The sequence below is a fragment of the Phaseolus vulgaris genome, chromosome 10 (genome assembly GCF_051622355.1).
Source record: "Phaseolus vulgaris cultivar YP4 chromosome 10, ASM5162235v1, whole genome shotgun sequence".
In the NCBI taxonomy this organism is placed as follows: Eukaryota; Viridiplantae; Streptophyta; class Magnoliopsida; order Fabales; family Fabaceae; genus Phaseolus; species Phaseolus vulgaris.
Window position 1 is genome coordinate 45214237 of NC_143507.1, and position 6101 is coordinate 45220337.

The following is a 6101-nucleotide window of genomic DNA, read 5'->3' on the forward strand; positions in this document are numbered from 1 at the left end:
GACGTGCGGGACCATGGTAACACAGTGTGTGCCTTGGTAATGAATCTTTATCCATCACTGTAAACTATAAATCTATTACTTAGTTTTTTTTTTTTCCTTCCTCTATTAATAAATACATGTACAACCACAAAATTTTTATATTTTCATTCATGTTAATTAAATAAATAATTAAATAAATAGTTTCATTCATGAACAAAATAAAATATTTATATGATAATGTATTTATTAATATTTGTACTTGCTTGTTTTATTTTTCTAGAAACAGAATTTAAATTAAATGAATAAAAAAAATGTCTGACCAAAACGCGTAGTTGACCAAAAAGCTGGTTGAATTTTGGAGTAACTGCATATAAATTTAAAAAATGTTACTGCTAAAAATAATAATTTTTCTTTTTTCATAAAAATAAATAAATGTCATAATTCGAAATAGTTTAATTAGAATTCTGGTCTTACCTACTGGAGTTGCTCCTGGTCATTCGCTTTTTGTTATGCCTTTTCGTTTTTTCCGATTCACACAATTTTTTAACTTTATTTTATTTTTATTTTTAAATATAAAAAATTATTTATTTATTTGATATAAATATCATACTTATACATTCATGGTGAAAATGGAAGATCTAAAACCTAAAATAATTTTTTTAAAATTTGATTCAAATCCAATATATCATCCATGATTATATACAGTGAAAAAATAAAAAACAAATAAACAAAAGTTAAAAATGCAAAATTCTATAATATTAAGAATTATTGTTGATATAAATTTTAAAATAATTATTATAAAAATTAACAAATTTATTATATATAAGAACTTATAATTAAACAAAAATATGTTTATTATTCATACATAGTTTACTACGATCAATCAAAAAAAAATTAAATATATTTTATAATATTAAATAAATATTTAAATTTGGATCAAATTAATATATATATTAATTCACTTTGACTATATCAGTTTACTAAATTTTAGTTGATCAAGTCAAATTTACGTTAAAAATAAACGTAATTATAGAAGTATTAAAATATTAATGATCATATCAATGGTTGACTTAAAGAAAATATTTCAGAATATTATATTATGTAATATCAGTTATCAAATGGAACTGTTAAAACTACATTTTTTTCTTAATTATTAAATGTTTATATGTAATTAAATTTGTAGGTTTATAATTTATGACTTTTAAATATATTTATTATAAATTTTTATTTTAATATGAGAATTTTAAGAATGATTTATGCTTTTATTCACTTTTAAATTTGATGTGTTTGGTTCCAAGACATTCATTATTTTCTATTTTGATAAATAATTGATTTTTATGGATTTTGTTTTACTATCGGCCAAAAATAAATTATTATAATTATAACTTTTAAGTTCATTATTATAATATATATCATTAAAGGTGTGACTATAACTTTATAATACACAACTATTTCAAATTCATGTGTCAAATAAATAAATAAAATAATTCTTTTTATTTGTATTCATGAATTGTTTTAATACGAAATAATAAACTTTGCTCTTCCTTATGTATATGTTATTATCAAATGCATATAAAATAAATCTATTTAATTATTAAAATTAATTCTATTATAAATATTAAATACGATATTCCATGTTAATCAATTAACAGTATTTATTTATATTTTAAGTATTACTTAATAACGTCAAGTTTTAAATTAATATCTAATTAATAAATATCATTAATATAAGAAATTATATATTTAATATCATTAAATTTAGTTATCCTACTGTTATGATAATTTTTTATTATTTATAATATAGTTTTACTTTATAATTCCCTAAGAGAATTATTTATCTATAAAGTAAAACTATAAGTTTCAAATCTTATATATATTATATATTATAATTATAATGTAACTAGTATAACTATTTGACTAAAATAACAATTATATATATATATAACTTATATTTTTAATATTATTGCATTATAGTTTAAGACTAGTTTTAAATGTTGCTACATTTTCCATTAATTTAAGTAAAATTAATAGAAGAAAAAATGTTATTTTTATTATTAATTTATTTTTAATAATTATTAATTTCAAATGTATATTTATTATATATTATATTATATATTATGCATATGAAGTATTTTATAATTTGAAATTGTAACATCTTACTAACAATTACATTTAATACTAATTAGCACAAGATAAATAAACATATATTTAATGTTCATATTATATATTAATTTTTTAAAATAAACTAAAATTCCCTAGAGAATTATAATATATACATGGTAAAAAAAACTTAAAATTTTTTCCCCTTTTTGAAGTTTATTAGAGTTAAAAAAAACTCTTCAATTATCATATGCTCATGTATAATACAAAATCATCACAATTTGAAATAGAACGGACAAATTATCATATGCTCATGTATAATACAAAATCATCACAATTTGAAACAGAACATACAAGTACATAAAAAAGAGTAAACTTTTTTTTTAATCTCATACACATGTATATATCAAAACAATATACATATATTTAAAAAAATCATACAATACATTCATATCTTCTCATTAATACACATTCAATGTATTCATTAAACATATAGAGTCTAACTCCGTGTTTACATTGCCTATATCTCGGGTCATAAATCACGTACCAATATCAATTTGAATTGTACTCTACTTTTGTAATAGTTCTGTAAGACACACGCGTTGAATAAGATTCAAAGATATGTACTTGTCACATTACCTGTACTAAGTTTTCTCACACAAAAATTACATAATAGGAACATATTCACTCATGTGACGGGTGAATCCCTCTAACCTACCAGGTACAATTCTTATTCATCATGCAAAACTAGGTTATAGGAACCTCTTTCAACTCTCACCATCTGATAGTTTCCTATACGTGAGTTCAATATCAGTAGAGTCAAAATATCTCTTTCATAATCCCAAATTCAATACATAACCTAAATATCTCAACATAGTATTTCATCATTAAAAATAACTATTGTCTACAACACACCACATGACGTATCACAACTTTAACATCATATATTGTAAAGTTTGACTAAGTAAAATATTGTTTAAAAGGTTTCTAGATCGTCTAACTGTGTCAGATTATCTAGTGTTTGATAAGCATCTTCTACCATATGTGGTGGATAGTCTCAATAGACTGTCTAATCTCTTAGCATCTACTGAGACTTTGACTGTTTGGAAAAATCGTCTAAGTGACTTTTCAGCTCAGTAATAATAAGATTAATTGTTCATGTGTCTTCCTCATTAGTCTATACGTGTTTTGTGTGACTTAATTATAATGATACTATTGTGTTAATAACAACTTTGTATCTATAGTTATGGTTAACAATTGAGTTATGCTTAATTGAGAGTTTGATCGGGAGTTTGTTACGAGAGAAACTACGAATTGTAATATTTTATTATAGTGAATTCATTCGTGGATGTAGATTAAAAAATTTCAACATTTTAATTTAACCATGTTATTTTTTTTTTTGTGTAATTCTCGCTTATTATTCCTCTTATATTTACCTTCTACCTGTTATATTTGCAAGTGTCTCTATTATTGTTATCTGTTTGTGTGGTATGCGCATCTGTGCAGTAATTATTTAAGAGTTATTTCTTACACTTATTCATATACATTCTAATTTAATTTAAATAATAATAACTTTTTGTTAAGTATAATTTTGTTCCATTCTTTCTAACAAGTTTTCTCCTTTTAGTTCATAAACTTAGATTGTAAAAAAACTGTGAGATGACATATTCTCCTTAGGTTAAGGTATGATCCTAACATGCATGACAAGTTTACAGATTTAAGTCATTTTTCATTTATAAATATAGAACAACATATAATTGCAACCCAATAGCATAAATGTCTTAGAGATATATTAGTTCTTTTATATTTCTCTTTTGTTATTTAAAGAGTGTTGAGTGTATACTATGAGATATTTAAGATGTATTTAGGTTTTGGGATTTGAGTGTTGTGAGTTGTCATTATATTTTCACACTATCACTTTGAATATTTATATAATAGTTGTTACTTGTGGATGTAAGTTATGAGTTAAAACACTTTGTCACTAGTGCATGCTTTATTTACGTATTTATTGTAACAAATTTCAATTTATTAATCATCACATTATAATAATATTAAAGTATAATAAATATAGTGAAGTAATACCAATTTAACTTTTATGAACATTTAAAACATGTTTTTCAATAAACATTGTCTCTCATTGTTCTCACTTAACAAATTAAACATATGTATAAATTTACTTAGCTACCTAAACCCTAAACCTATTGATTTTTCAATTAATTGAATTTTTTCCAATAAGGAATTCGTCGCTTAACGACTAAACCTCACATTTTTTAATTAAATGAACAATTCATTTCTAAATAAGAATATCTTGAATCAATTTAATCCACTTTTAACATTTAATATTTTTAAATATTAAACATACAATATATCTCAGTTAGAATTTTACTTACACAATATACCATTTATCATACCTGCCACTTTCCAAAATTCAACACCTCATTCACACCATATATTACTAAGTAGTAATGTCTATAAGGAACATTAAGTATGTTGTAAATATAGAAGTATTATAATAAATATTGCAAAATTCATTGTCACATATAATATTCATATCAAAATTCAAAATAATTTGAATATTCTCAAACAAAACACAATCTTTTTACAAAATTTAATATTGTGATCAAGTCACATCTACATTTAAGATTATCTACCCTAACATTCTATCAAAATTATAACTAGTTTCTCTTATCTTTATAACTTGATTAATCAAGTTTAAGCTCTCAAATTCCTTACTCTCACATGAAGGCTAAATTGGTAATTTCACCATCCCATGGAGGTGCAGGATGAAACCATGGGGTGGAGGAAGAAATGCCCATAACAATATGGTCCAAAATCAATCACTTTTGCCGGAGAGTCAAAGTCCACTTTTACGGTTTATGGGCTTTCCTTTTGAGCATTTCTTCTTACACCTCCTTGAGTTTCTTCTTGCACCTTTATACTTCAAAAAAAAATCTAAATTTTGTGAGTTTTAGAATACAAACAGAATACAAAACTTGTATTTCAGATTGTGGAATCCAAAATACATTTTCACAATTCAAAATAAAAAGTTTGTATTCTGAATTGTGAAATTCAAAATACAATTTCACAATTGAAAATACAATTATTTGTTTTGTTTTAAATTATATTTAAAATACAAATTTATATTATGGATTAAAGAATTCAAAAACAATATTTTTATATTTTCAATAGTATAGAAGTGCACAAAGAAATCATAGGGTGAAGAAAGAAATATCTTCCTTTCTCTCTCTCTCTTGGGTTTTTGATCCAAATCCTTTCTCTGTCTCTTGCAAAGAGCCCTAGATACAATCAACTAGGTGTGAAAATATATATTCTTACATATATCTAAAATTGTACCTCAAACTATATCTTTCCATATACATAGTGAATTTTCAAGAAATATTTTATCCATAACTTTTTTCTTCCTTTTACAACCTTAAATAATTATTTTTGTCTTTATAAAATAAACAAACTCTGTTTCTAATCTTCCAAACATTTTTTTCATTCTTCTAAAATAAAATTCACACTTTCAGTTTCTAAAACTTATTTAAAATAGATAAACAACATGCATAACTATATCAAAACTCAGTCATTAAGAAACTACAAATATATTAAAAGAAAACAAAATTATTTTTTCCCACACACAATCCAGCACTTCAATTATTAGCTTATGGTACTAAGTAATTTAACACTCTGATTAACTGTCCTTGTATGATGTCTCTGATTTTCAGTTATTAGGTTGGAGTTCTTCTGAATCCCACACTGAATAATTCTGGTCCATGACACACTCACTGACTCAGAAATAAATAAGGAATACCAAAATTCAGATGCTGAATAGTTGCAATCAGGTGATAGTAGTAGATCCTGCAAGCTGAGATGAGTGCAAGTATCAACTAATAAGACCAAACAGGCTGAAACCATGTGAAGAAATGGTGAAGGAGAAGGACAAGTGAAAGGGAAACATGCATGACATCCCATGTGTGCCTCTGTTAAATGTCTCTCTCCTTAAGATTGTAGGGAAAGTG